This window comes from Oncorhynchus nerka, unplaced genomic scaffold (genome assembly GCF_034236695.1).
Source record: "Oncorhynchus nerka isolate Pitt River unplaced genomic scaffold, Oner_Uvic_2.0 unplaced_scaffold_1746, whole genome shotgun sequence".
NCBI classification, from domain to species: Eukaryota; Metazoa; Chordata; class Actinopteri; order Salmoniformes; family Salmonidae; genus Oncorhynchus; species Oncorhynchus nerka.
In genome coordinates this window covers 37501-49398 of record NW_027039577.1, presented here as the reverse complement: position 1 = coordinate 49398, position 11898 = coordinate 37501, and the positions used below count along the sequence as shown (strand labels likewise).

At 44.8% G+C, this 11898-nt stretch overlaps 20 non-coding genes and 7 pseudogenes across 20 annotated transcripts; all 27 read right to left on the bottom strand.

Moving 5' to 3' along the window:
- Positions 1–2340: 2340 nt before the first annotated feature.
- Positions 2341–2458, bottom strand: LOC135567969 (5S ribosomal RNA; annotated as a pseudogene).
- Positions 2459–2690: 232 nt separating this feature from the next.
- LOC135567994 (5S ribosomal RNA) lies at positions 2691–2812 on the bottom strand (annotated as a pseudogene).
- Positions 2813–3043: 231 nt separating this feature from the next.
- Positions 3044–3162, bottom strand: LOC135567978 (5S ribosomal RNA; annotated as a pseudogene).
- Positions 3163–3393: 231 nt separating this feature from the next.
- LOC135567987 (5S ribosomal RNA) lies at positions 3394–3502 on the bottom strand (annotated as a pseudogene).
- Positions 3503–3744: 242 nt separating this feature from the next.
- On the bottom strand, positions 3745–3863 carry LOC135568030 (5S ribosomal RNA). The gene has a single exon (XR_010462492.1). It is a non-coding gene; the product is annotated as a 5S ribosomal RNA (ribosomal RNA).
- Positions 3864–4093: 230 nt separating this feature from the next.
- LOC135567928 (5S ribosomal RNA) lies at positions 4094–4212 on the bottom strand. Its single transcript, XR_010462419.1, has one exon. It is a non-coding gene; the product is annotated as a 5S ribosomal RNA (ribosomal RNA).
- A 233-nt stretch (positions 4213–4445) lies between these two features.
- Positions 4446–4565, bottom strand: LOC135567973 (5S ribosomal RNA; annotated as a pseudogene).
- A 239-nt stretch (positions 4566–4804) lies between these two features.
- Positions 4805–4926, bottom strand: LOC135567989 (5S ribosomal RNA; annotated as a pseudogene).
- Positions 4927–5158: 232 nt separating this feature from the next.
- Positions 5159–5277, bottom strand: LOC135567992 (5S ribosomal RNA; annotated as a pseudogene).
- Positions 5278–5510: 233 nt separating this feature from the next.
- LOC135567926 (5S ribosomal RNA) lies at positions 5511–5629 on the bottom strand. Its single transcript, XR_010462417.1, has one exon. It is a non-coding gene; the product is annotated as a 5S ribosomal RNA (ribosomal RNA).
- A 239-nt stretch (positions 5630–5868) lies between these two features.
- LOC135567952 (5S ribosomal RNA) lies at positions 5869–5987 on the bottom strand. Its single transcript, XR_010462443.1, has one exon. It is a non-coding gene; the product is annotated as a 5S ribosomal RNA (ribosomal RNA).
- A 242-nt stretch (positions 5988–6229) lies between these two features.
- Positions 6230–6348, bottom strand: LOC135567951 (5S ribosomal RNA). Its single transcript, XR_010462442.1, has one exon. It is a non-coding gene; the product is annotated as a 5S ribosomal RNA (ribosomal RNA).
- Positions 6349–6593: 245 nt separating this feature from the next.
- LOC135567950 (5S ribosomal RNA) lies at positions 6594–6712 on the bottom strand. Its single transcript, XR_010462441.1, has one exon. It is a non-coding gene; the product is annotated as a 5S ribosomal RNA (ribosomal RNA).
- A 242-nt stretch (positions 6713–6954) lies between these two features.
- LOC135567949 (5S ribosomal RNA) lies at positions 6955–7073 on the bottom strand. Its single transcript, XR_010462440.1, has one exon. It is a non-coding gene; the product is annotated as a 5S ribosomal RNA (ribosomal RNA).
- A 242-nt stretch (positions 7074–7315) lies between these two features.
- Positions 7316–7434, bottom strand: LOC135567948 (5S ribosomal RNA). The gene has a single exon (XR_010462439.1). It is a non-coding gene; the product is annotated as a 5S ribosomal RNA (ribosomal RNA).
- A 240-nt stretch (positions 7435–7674) lies between these two features.
- LOC135567925 (5S ribosomal RNA) lies at positions 7675–7793 on the bottom strand. Its single transcript, XR_010462416.1, has one exon. It is a non-coding gene; the product is annotated as a 5S ribosomal RNA (ribosomal RNA).
- A 243-nt stretch (positions 7794–8036) lies between these two features.
- LOC135568029 (5S ribosomal RNA) lies at positions 8037–8155 on the bottom strand. The gene has a single exon (XR_010462491.1). It is a non-coding gene; the product is annotated as a 5S ribosomal RNA (ribosomal RNA).
- Positions 8156–8397: 242 nt separating this feature from the next.
- On the bottom strand, positions 8398–8516 carry LOC135567947 (5S ribosomal RNA). Its single transcript, XR_010462438.1, has one exon. It is a non-coding gene; the product is annotated as a 5S ribosomal RNA (ribosomal RNA).
- Positions 8517–8757: 241 nt separating this feature from the next.
- LOC135567924 (5S ribosomal RNA) lies at positions 8758–8876 on the bottom strand. The gene has a single exon (XR_010462415.1). It is a non-coding gene; the product is annotated as a 5S ribosomal RNA (ribosomal RNA).
- Positions 8877–9118: 242 nt separating this feature from the next.
- LOC135567923 (5S ribosomal RNA) lies at positions 9119–9237 on the bottom strand. The gene has a single exon (XR_010462414.1). It is a non-coding gene; the product is annotated as a 5S ribosomal RNA (ribosomal RNA).
- A 240-nt stretch (positions 9238–9477) lies between these two features.
- On the bottom strand, positions 9478–9596 carry LOC135567946 (5S ribosomal RNA). Its single transcript, XR_010462437.1, has one exon. It is a non-coding gene; the product is annotated as a 5S ribosomal RNA (ribosomal RNA).
- A 242-nt stretch (positions 9597–9838) lies between these two features.
- On the bottom strand, positions 9839–9957 carry LOC135567922 (5S ribosomal RNA). Its single transcript, XR_010462413.1, has one exon. It is a non-coding gene; the product is annotated as a 5S ribosomal RNA (ribosomal RNA).
- Positions 9958–10198: 241 nt separating this feature from the next.
- On the bottom strand, positions 10199–10317 carry LOC135568028 (5S ribosomal RNA). The gene has a single exon (XR_010462490.1). It is a non-coding gene; the product is annotated as a 5S ribosomal RNA (ribosomal RNA).
- A 244-nt stretch (positions 10318–10561) lies between these two features.
- LOC135567945 (5S ribosomal RNA) lies at positions 10562–10680 on the bottom strand. Its single transcript, XR_010462436.1, has one exon. It is a non-coding gene; the product is annotated as a 5S ribosomal RNA (ribosomal RNA).
- A 241-nt stretch (positions 10681–10921) lies between these two features.
- LOC135567921 (5S ribosomal RNA) lies at positions 10922–11040 on the bottom strand. Its single transcript, XR_010462412.1, has one exon. It is a non-coding gene; the product is annotated as a 5S ribosomal RNA (ribosomal RNA).
- A 241-nt stretch (positions 11041–11281) lies between these two features.
- Positions 11282–11400, bottom strand: LOC135567919 (5S ribosomal RNA). The gene has a single exon (XR_010462410.1). It is a non-coding gene; the product is annotated as a 5S ribosomal RNA (ribosomal RNA).
- A 240-nt stretch (positions 11401–11640) lies between these two features.
- On the bottom strand, positions 11641–11759 carry LOC135567944 (5S ribosomal RNA). Its single transcript, XR_010462435.1, has one exon. It is a non-coding gene; the product is annotated as a 5S ribosomal RNA (ribosomal RNA).
- Between the last annotated feature and the right edge of the window lie 139 nt (positions 11760–11898).

The following is an 11898-nucleotide window of genomic DNA, read 5'->3' as shown; positions in this document are numbered from 1 at the left end:
CTTCCACTAACCTCGTTGCAACTCCTCCAAGTCTCCGACCACTACCTTGTATCCTTTTCCCTCTCGCTCTCATCCAACACTTCCCACACTGCCCCTACTCGGATGGTATCGCACCGTCCCAACCTTCGCTCTCTCTCCCCCGCTACTCTCTCCTCTTCCATCCTATCATCTCTTCCCTCTGCTCAAACCTTCTCCAACCTATCTCCTGATTCTGCCTCCTCAACCCCTCCTCTCCTCCCTTTCTGCATCCTTTGACTCTCTATGTCCCCTATCCTCCAGGCCGGCTCGGTCCTCCCTCCCGCTCCGTGGCTCGACGACTCATTGCGAGCTCACAGAACAGGGCTCCGGGCAGCCGAGCGAAATGGAGGAAAACTCGCCTCCCTGCGGACCTGACATCCTTTCACTCCCTCCTCTCTACATTTTCCTCTTCTCTCTCTGCTGCTAATGCCACTTTCTACCACTCTAAATTCCAAGCATCTGCCTCTAACCCTAGGAAGCTCTTTGCAACCTTCTCCTCCCTCCTGAATCCTCCTCCCCCCTCCCCCCTCCTCCTCTCTGCAGATGACTTCGTCAACCATTTTGAAAAGAAGGTCGACGACATCCGATCCTCGCTTGCTAAGTCAAACGACACCGCTGGTTCTGCTCACACTGCCCTACCCTGTGCTCTGACCTCTTTCTCCCTCTCTCTCCAGATGAAATCTCGCGTCTTGTGACGGCCGGCCGCCCTACAACCTGCCCGCTTGACCCTATCCCCTCCTCTCTTCTCCAGACCATTTCCGGAGACCTCCTCCCTTACCTCACCTCGCTCATCAACTCATCCCTGACCGCTGGCTACGTCCCTTCCGTCTTCAAGAGAGCGAGAGTTGCACCCCTTCTGAAAAAACCTACACTCGATCCCTCCGATGTCAACAACTACAGACCAGTATCCCTTCTTTCTTTTCTCTCCAAAACTCTTGAACGTGCCGTCCTTGGCCAGCTCTCCCGCTATCTCTCTCAGAATGACCTTCTTGATCCAAATCAGTCAGGTTTCAAGACTAGTCATTCAACTGAGACTGCTCTTCTCTGTATCACGGAGGCGCTCCGCACTGCTAAAGCTAACTCTCTCTCCTCTGCTCTCATCCTTCTAGACCTATCGGCTGCCTTCGATACTGTGAACCATCAGATCCTCCTCTCCACCCTCTCCGAGTTGGGCATCTCCCGGCGCGGCCCACGCTTGATTGCGTCCTACCTGACAGGTCGCTCCTACCAGGTGGCGTGGCGAGAATCCGTCTCCACACCACGTGCTCACCACTGGTGTCCCCCAGGGCTCTGTTCTAGGCCCTCTCCTATTCTCGCTATACACCAAGTCACTTGGCTCTGTCATAACCTCACATGGTCTCTCCTATCATTGCTATGCAGACGACACACAATTAATCTTCTCCTTTCCCCTTCTGATGACCAGGTGGCGAATCGCATCTCTGCATGTCTGGCAGACATATCCGTGTGGATGACGGATCACCACCTCAAGCTGAACCTCGGCAAGACGGAGCTGCTCTTCCTCCCGGGGAAGGACTGCCCGTTCCATGATCTCGCCATCACGGTTGACAACTCCATTGTGTCCTCCTCCCAGAGCGCTAAGAACCTTGGCGTGATCCTGGACAACACCCTGTCGTTCTCAACTAACATCAAGGCGGTGGCCCGTTCCTGTAGGTTCATGCTCTACAACATCCGCAGAGTACGACCCTGCCTCACACAGGAAGCGGCGCAGGTCCTAATCCAGGCACTTGTCATCTCCCGTCTGGATTACTGCAACTCGCTGTTGGCTGGGCTCCTGCCTGTGCCATTAAACCCCTACAACTCATCCAGAACGCCGCAGCCCGTCTGGTGTTCAACCTTCCCAAGTTCTCTCACGTCACCCCGCTCCTCCGCTCCCTCCACTGGCTTCCAGTTGAAGCTCGCATCCGCTACAAGACCATGGTGCTTGCCTACGGAGCTGTGAGGGGAACGGCACCTCAGTACCTCCAGGCTCTGATCAGGCCCTACACCCAAACAAGGGCACTGCGTTCATCCACCTCTGGCCTGCTCGCCTCCCTACCACTGAGGAAGTACAGTTCCCGCTCAGCCCAGTCAAAACTGTTCGCTGCTCTGGCCCCCCAATGGTGGAACAAACTCCTCACGACACAAATGTAAATGTAATTTAGATAAGAATCTTTGTGTCACTCGTGGAAAAATTGCATATACTGTAGCCATAATTTGTAGCACAGATTGTTGGATGAAATACAAACTAACCTTGCTTACTTATTTCAAGCGAGGGCACATATTTCAGCCTTGTGGGAAAAAACGGACAAAGAGTTGACAAAATGCTTACAGCACCTGGTATTCCCAGGCGGTCTCCCATCAAGTACTAACCAGGCCCGACCCTGCTTAGCTTCTGAGATCAGACGAGATCATGCGTACTCAGGACAGTGTGGCCGTAAGCGAGAAACTATCTCTTGGTGCACTATATAAAGTCAAAGTGAGTCTGATTAACAGCTGTTGCATTTTCACCATTTAGATAAGAATCTTTGTGTCACTCAAAATGTGCATATACTGTAGCCATAATTTGTAGCACAGATTGTTGGATGAAATACAAACTAACCTTGTACTTATTTCAAATGCGAGGCACATATTTCAGCCTTGTGGGAAAAAAACGGACAAAAGAGTTGACAAAATGCTTACAGCACCTGGTATTCCCAGGCGAGTCTCCCCATCCAAGTACTAACAAAGCCCGACCCTGCTTAAACTTCCGAGATCAGACGAGATCAGGCGCAGTCAGGCCAGTGTGGCCGTAAGCGAGAAACTGATCTCTTGGTGCACTATATAAAGTCAAAGTGAGTCTGATTAACAGCTGTTGCATTTTCACCATTTAGATAAGAATCTTTGTGTCACTCAAAATTGCATATACTGTAGCCATAATTTGTAGCACAGATTGTTGGATGAAATACAAACTAACCTTGCTTACTTATTTCAAAGCGGGCACATATTTCAGCCTTGTGGGAAAAAATTAGACAAAGAGTTGACAAAATGCTTACAGCACCTGGTATTCCCAGGCGGTCTCCCATCCAAGTACTAACAAAGCCCGACCCTGCTTAGCTTCCGAGATCAGACGAGATCAGGCGTACTCAGGCCAGTGTGGCCGTAAGCGAGAAACTATCTCTTGGTGCACTATATAAAGTCAAAGTGAGTCTGATTAACAGCTGTTGCATTTTCACCATTTAGATAAGAATCTTTGTGTCACTCAAAATTGCATATACTGTAGCCATAATTTGTAGCACAGATTGTTGGATGAAATACAAACTAACCTTGCTTACTTATTTCAAAGCGAGGGCACATATTTCAGCCTTGTGGGAAAAAACGGACAAAGAGTTGACAAAATGCTTACAGCACCTGGTATTCCCAGGCGGTCTCCCATCCAAGTACTAACCAGGCCCGACCCTGCTTAGCTTCTGAGATCAGACGTACTCAGGACAGTGTGGCCGTAAGCAAGAAACTATCTCTTGGTGCACTATATAAAGTCAAAGTGAGTCTGATTAACAGCTGTTGCATTTTCACCATTTAGATAAGAATCTTTGTGTCACTCAAAATGTGGAAAAAATTGCATATACTGTAGCCATAATTTGTAGCACAGATTGTTGGATGAAATACAAACTAACCTTGCTTACTTATTTCAAAGCGAGGGCACATATTTCAGCCTTGTGGGAAAAAACGGACAAAGAGTTGACAAAATGCTTACAGCACCTGGTATTCCCAGGCGGTCTCCCATCCAAGTACTAACCAGGCCCGACCCTGCTTAGCTTCTGAGATCAGACGAGATCAGGCGTACTCAGGACAGTGTGGCCGTAAGCGAGAAACCATCTCTTGGTGCACTATATAAAGTCAAAGTGAGTCTGATTAACAGCTGTTGCATTTTCACCATTTAGATAAGAATCTTTGTGTCACTCAAAATTGCATATACTGTAGCCATAATTTGTAGCACAGATTGTTGGATGAAATACAAACTAACCTTGCTTACTTATTTCAAAGCGAGGGCACATATTTCAGCCTTGTGGGAAAAACGGACAAAGAGTTGACAAAATGCTTACAGCACCTGGTATTCCCAGGCGGTCTCCCATCCAAGTACTAACCAAGCCCGACCCTGCTTAGCTTCTGAGATCAGACGAGATCAGGCGTACTCAGGACAGTGTGGCCGTAAGCGAGAAACTATCTCTTGGTGCACTATATAAAGTCAAAGTGAGTCTGATTAACAGCTGTTGCATTTTCACCATTTAGATAAGAATCTTTGTGTCACTCAAAATTGCATATACTGTAGCCATAATTTGTAGCACAGATTGTTGGATGAAATACAAACTAACCTTGCTTACTTATTTCAAAGCGAGGGGGTGACATATTTCAGCCTTGTGGGAAAAACGGACAAAGAGTTGACAAAATGCTTACAGCACCTGGTATTCCCAGGCGGTCTCCCATCCAAGGTACTAACCAAGCCCGACCCTGCTTAGCTTCCGAGATCAGACGAGATCAGGCGTACTCAGGACAGTGTGGCCGTAAGCGGGAAACTATCTCTGGTGCACTATATAAAGTCAAAGTGAGTCTGATTAACAGCTGTTGCATTTTCACCATTTAGATAAGAATCTTTGTGTCACTCAAAATGTGGAAAAATTGCATATACTGTAGCCCTAATTTGTAGCACAGATTGTTGGATGAAATACAAACTAACCTTGCTTACTTATTTCAAAGCGAGGGCACATATTTCAGCCTTGTGGGAAAAAACGGACAAGAGTTGACCAAATGCTTACAGCACCTGGTATTCCCAGGCGGTCTCCCATCCAAGTACTAACCAGGCTCCGACCCTGCTTAGCTTCTGAGATCAGACGAGATCAGGCGTACTCAGGACAGTGTGGCCTGGCGAGAAACCATCTCTTGGTGCACTATATAAAGTCAAAGTGAGTCTGATTAACAGCTGTTGCATTTTCACCATTTAGATAAGAATCTTTGTGTCACTCAAAATGTGGAAAAAATTTCATATACTGTAGCCATAATTTGTAGCACAGATTGTTGGATGAAATACAAACTAACCTTTTGCTTACTTATTTCAAAGCGAGGGCACATATTTCACCTTGTAACGGACAAAGAGTTGACAAAATGCTTACAGCACCTGGTATTCCCAGGCGGTCTCCCATCCAAGTACTAACCAGCCCGACCCTGCTTAGCTTCCGAGATCAGAGATCAGGCGTACCTGGTCAGGACAGTGTGGCCGTAAGCGAGAAACCATCTCTTGGTGCACTATATAAAGTCAAAGTGAGTCTGATTAACAGCTGTTGCATTTTCACCATTTAGATAAGAATCTTTGTGTCACTCAAAATGTGCATATATACTGTAGCCATAATTTGTAGCACAGATTGTTGGATGAAATACAAACTAACCTTGCTTACTTATTTCAAAGCGAGGCACATATTTCAGCCTTGTGGGAAAAAACGGACAAAGAGTTGACAAAATGCTTACAGCACCTGGTATTCCCAGGCGGTCTCCCATCCAAGTACTAACCAGGCCCGACCCTGCTTAGCTTCCGAGATCAGACGAGATCAGGCGTACTCAGGACAGTGTGGCCGTAAGCAGAAACCATCTCTTGGTGCACTATATAAAGTCAAAGTGAGTCTGATTAACAGCTGTTGCATTTTCACCATTTAGATAAGAATCTTTGTGTCACTCAAAATGTGGAAAAATTGCATATACTGTAGCCATAATTTGTAGCACAGATTGTTGGATGAAATACAAACTAACCTTGCTTACTTATTTCAAAGCGAGGCACATATTTCAGCCTTGTGGGAAAAAACGGACAAAGAGTTGACAAAATGCTTACAGCACCTGGTATTCCCAGGCGGTCTCCCATCCAAGTACTAACCAAGCCCGACCCTGCTTAGCTTCCGAGATCAGACGAGATCAGGCGTACTCAGGACAGTGTGGCCGTAAGCGAGAAACCATCTCTTGGTGCACTATATAAAGTCAAAGTGAGTCTGATTAACAGCTGTTGCATTTTCACCATTTAGATAAGAATCTTTGTGTCACTCAAAATGTGGAAAAAATTGCATATACTGTAGCCATAATTTGTAGCACAGATTGTTGGATGAAATACAAACTAACCTTGCTTACTTATTTCAAAGCGAGGGCACATATTTCAGCCTTGTGGGAAAAAACGGACAAAGAGTTGACAAAATGCTTACAGCACCTGGTATTCCCAGGCGGTCTCCCATCCAAGTACTAACCAAGCCCGACCCTGCTTAGCTTCCGAGATCAGACGAGATCAGGCGTACTCAGGACAGTGTGGCCGTAAGCGAGAAACTATCTCTTGGTGCACTATATAAAGTCAAAGTGAGTCTGATTAACAGCTGTTGCATTTTCACCATTTAGATAAGAATCTTTGTGTCACTCAAAATGTGGAAAAAATTGCATATACTGTAGCCATAATTTGTAGCACAGATTGTTGGATGAAATACAAACTAACCTTGCTTACTTATTTCAAAGCGAGGGCACATATTTCAGCCTTGTGGGAAAAAAAAACGGACAAAGAGTTGACAAAATGCTTACAGCACCTGGTATTCCCAGGCGGTCTCCCATCCAAGTACTAACCAAGCCCGACCCTGCTTAGCTTCCGAGATCAGACGAGATCAGGCGTACTCAGGACAGTGTGGCCGTAAGCGAGAAACCATCTCTTGGTGCACTATATAAAGTCAAAGTGAGTCTGATTAACAGCTGTTGCATTTTCACCATTTAGATAAGAATCTTTGTGTCACTCAAAATGTGGAAAAAATTGCATATACTGTAGCCATAATTTGTAGCACAGATTGTTGGATGAAATACAAACTAACCTTGCTTACTTATTTCAAAGCGAGGGCACATATTTCAGCCTTGTGGGAAAAAACGGACAAAGAGTTGACAAAATGCTTACAGCACCTGGTATTCCCAGGCGGTCTCCCATCCAAGTACTAACCAAGCCCGACCCTGCTTAGCTTCCGAGATCAGACGAGATCAGGCGTACTCAGGACAGTGTGGCCGTAAGCGAGAAACCATCTCTTGGTGCACTATATAAAGTCAAAGTGAGTCTGATTAACAGCTGTTGCATTTTCACCATTTAGATAAGAATCTTTGTGTCACTCAAAATGTGGAAAAAATTGCATATACTGTAGCCATAATTTGTAGCACAGATTGTTGGATGAAATACAAACTAACCTTGCTTACTTATTTCAAAGCGAGGGCACATATTTCAGCCTTGTGGGAAAAAACGGACAAAGAGTTGACAAAATGCTTACAGCACCTGGTATTCCCAGGCGGTCTCCCATCCAAGTACTAACCAAGCCCGACCCTGCTTAGCTTCCGAGATCAGACGAGATCAGGCGTACTCAGGACAGTGTGGCCGTAAGCGAGAAACCATCTCTTGGTGCACTATATAAAGTCAAAGTGAGTCTGATTAACAGCTGTTGCATTTTCACCATTTAGATAAGAATCTTGTGTCACTCAAAATGTGGAAAAATTGCATATACTGTAGCCATAATTTGTAGCACAGATTGTTGGATGAAATACAAACTAACCTTGCTTACTTATTTCAAAGCGAGGGCACATATTTCAGCCTTGTGGGAAAAAACGGACAAAGAGTTGACAAAATGCTTACAGCACCTGGTATTCCCAGGCGGTCTCCCATCCAAGTACTAACCAGGCCCGACCCTGCTTAGCTTCCGAGATCAGACGAGATCAGGCGTACTCAGGACAGTGTGGCCGTAAGCGAGAAACCATCTCTTGGTGCACTATATAAAGTCAAAGTGAGTCTGATTAACAGCTGTTGCATTTTCACCATTTAGATAAGAATCTTTGTGTCACTCAAAATGTGGAAAAATTGCATATACTGTAGCCATAATTTGTAGCACAGATTGTTGGATGAAATACAAACTAACCTTGCTTACTTATTTCAAAGCGAGGGCACATATTTCAGCCTTGTGGGAAAAAAAACGGACAAAGAGTTGACAAAATGCTTACAGCACCTGGTATTCCCAGGCGGTCTCCCATCCAAGTACTAACCAGGCCCGACCCTGCTTAGCTTCTGAGATCAGACGAGATCAGGCGTACTCAGGACAGTGTGGCCGTAAGCGAGAAACCATCTCTTGGTGCACTATATAAAGTCAAAGTGAGTCTGATTAACAGCTGTTGCATTTTCACCATTTAGATAAGAATCTTTGTGTCACTCAAAATGTGGAAAAAATTGCATATACTGTAGCCATAATTTGTAGCACAGATTGTTGGATGAAATACAAACTAACCTTGCTTACTTATTTCAAAGCGAGGGCACATATTTCAGCCTTGTGGGAAAAAACGGACAAAGAGTTGACAAAATGCTTACAGCACCTGGTATTCCCAGGCGGTCTCCCATCCAAGTACTAACCAAGCCCGACCCTGCTTAGCTTCCGAGATCAGACGAGATCAGGCGTACTCAGGACAGTGTGGCCGTAAGCGAGAAACTATCTCTTGGTGCACTATATAAAGTCAAAGTGAGTCTGATTAACAGCTGTTGCATTTTCACCATTTAGATAAGAATCTTTGTGTCACTCAAAATGTGGAAAAATTGCATATACTGTAGCCATAATTTGTAGCACAGATTGTTGGATGAAATACAAACTAACCTTGCTTACTTATTTCAAAGCGAGGGCACATATTTCAGCCTTGTGGGAAAAAACGGACAAAGAGTTGACAAAATGCTTACAGCACCTGGTATTCCCAGGCGGTCTCCCATCCAAGTACTAACCAGGCCCGACCCTGCTTAGCTTCCGAGATCAGACGAGATCAGGCGTACTCAGGACAGTGTGGCCGTAAGCGAGAAACCATCTCTTGGTGCACTATATAAAGTCAAAGTGAGTCTGATTAACAGCTGTTGCATTTTCACCATTTAGATAAGAATCTTTGTGTCACTCAAAATGTGGAAAAATTGCATATACTGTAGCCATAATTTGTAGCACAGATTGTTGGATGAAATACAAACTAACCTTGCTTACTTATTTCAAAGCGAGGGCACATATTTCAGCCTTGTGGGAAAAAAACGGACAAAGAGTTGACAAAATGCTTACAGCACCTGGTATTCCCAGGCGGTCTCCCATCCAAGTACTAACCAGGCCCGACCCTGCTTAGCTTCCGAGATCAGACGAGATCAGGCGTACTCAGGACAGTGTGGCCGTAAGCGAGAAACCATCTCTTGGTGCACTATATAAAGTCAAAGTGAGTCTGATTAACAGCTGTTGCATTTTCACCATTTAGATAAGAATCTTTGTGTCACTCAAAATGTGGAAAAATTGCATATACTGTAGCCATAATTTGTAGCACAGATTGTTGGATGAAATACAAACTAACCTTGCTTACTTATTTCAAAGCGAGGGCACATATTTCAGCCTTGTGGGAAAAAACGGACAAAGAGTTGCCAAATGCTTACAGCACCTGGTATTCCCAGGCGGTCTCCCATCCAAGTACTAACCAAGCCCGACCCTGCTTAGCTTCCGAGATCAGACGAGATCAGGCGTACTCAGGACAGTGTGGCCGTAAGCGAGAAACCATCTCTTGGTGCACTATATAAAGTCAAAGTGAGTCTGATTAACAGCTGTTGCATTTTCACCATTTAGATAAGAATCTTTGTGTCACTCAAAATGTGGAAAAATTGCATATACTGTAGCCATAATTTGTAGCACAGATTGTTGGATGAAATACAAACTAACCTTGCTTACTTATTTCAAAGCGAGGGCACATATTTCAGCCTTGTGGGAAAAAAACGGACAAAGAGTTGACAAAATGCTTACAGCACCTGGTATTCCCAGGCGGTCTCCCATCCAAGTACTAACCAGGCCCGACCCTGCTTAGCTTCCGAGATCAGACGAGATCAGGCGTACTCAGGACAGTGTGGCCGTAAGCGAGAAACCATCTCTTGGTGCACTATATAAAGTCAAAGTGAGTCTGATTAACAGCTGTTGCATTTTCACCATTTAGATAAGAATCTTTGTGTCACTCAAAATGTGGAAAAATTGCATATACTGTAGCCATAATTTGTAGCACAGATTGTTGGATGAAATACAAACTAACCTTGCTTACTTATTTCAAAGCGAGGGCACATATTTCAGCCTTGTGGGAAAAAACGGACAAAGAGTTGACAAAATGCTTACAGCACCTGGTATTCCCAGGCGGTCTCCCATCCAAGTACTAACCAGGCCCGACCCTGCTTAGCTTCTGAGATCAGACGAGATCAGGCGTACTCAGGACAGTGTGGCCGTAAGCGAGAAACCATCTCTTGGTGCACTATATAAAGTCAAAGTGAGTCTGATTAACAGCTGTTGCATTTTCACCATTTAGATAAGAATCTTTGTGTCACTCAAAATGTGGAAAAAATTGCATATACTGTAGCCATAATTTGTAGCACAGATTGTTGGATGAAATACAAACTAACCTTGCTTACTTATTTCAAAGCGAGGGCACATATTTCAGCCTTGTGGGAAAAAAAACGGACAAAGAGTTGACAAAATGCTTACAGCACCTGGTATTCCCAGGCGGTCTCCCATCCAAGTACTAACCAAGCCCGACCCTGCTTAGCTTCCGAGATCAGACGAGATCAGGCGTACTCAGGACAGTGTGGCCGTAAGCGAGAAACCATCTCTTGGTGCACTATATAAAGTCAAAGTGAGTCTGATTAACAGCTGTTGCATTTTCACCATTTAGATAAGAATCTTTGTGTCACTCAAAATGTGGAAAAATTGCATATACTGTAGCCATAATTTGTAGCACAGATTGTTGGATGAAATACAAACTAACCTTGCTTACTTATTTCAAAGCGAGGGCACATATTTCAGCCTTGTGGGAAAAAACGGACAAAGAGTTGACAAAATGCTTACAGCACCTGGTATTCCCAGGCGGTCTCCCATCCAAGTACTAACCAGGCCCGACCCTGCTTAGCTTCCGAGATCAGACGAGATCAGGCGTACTCAGGACAGTGTGGCCGTAAGCGAGAAACCATCTCTTGGTGCACTATATAAAGTCAAAGTGAGTCTGATTAACAGCTGTTGCATTTTCACCATTTAGATAAGAATCTTTGTGTCACTCAAAATGTGGAAAAATTGCATATACTGTAGCCATAATTTGTAGCACAGATTGTTGGATGAAATACAAACTAACCTTGCTTACTTATTTCAAAGCGAGGGCACATATTTCAGCCTTGTGGGAAAAAACGGACAAAGAGTTGACAAAATGCTTACAGCACCTGGTATTCCCAGGCGGTCTCCCATCCAAGTACTAACCAGGCCCGACCCTGCTTAGCTTCCGAGATCAGACGAGATCAGGCGTACTCAGGACAGTGTGGCCGTAAGCGAGAAACCATCTCTTGGTGCACTATATAAAGTCAAAGTGAGTCTGATTAACAGCTGTTGCATTTTCACCATTTAGATAAGAATCTTTGTGTCACTCAAAATGTGGAAAAATTGCATATACTGTAGCCATAATTTGTAGCACAGATTGTTGGATGAAATACAAACTAACCTTGCTTACTTATTTCAAAGCGAGGGCACATATTTCAGCCTTGTGGGAAAAACGGACAAAGAGTTGACAAAATGCTTACAGCACCTGGTATTCCCAGGCGGTCTCCCATCCAAGTACTAACCAAGCCCGACCCTGCTTAGCTTCCGAGATCAGACGAGATCAGGCGTACTCAGGACAGTGTGGCCGTAAGCGAGAAACTATCTCTTGGTGCACTATATAAAGTCAAAGTGAGTCTGATTAACAGCTGTTGCATTTTCACCATTTAGATAAGAATCTTTGTGTCACTCAAAATGTGGAAAAATTGCATATACTGTAGCCATAATTTGTAGC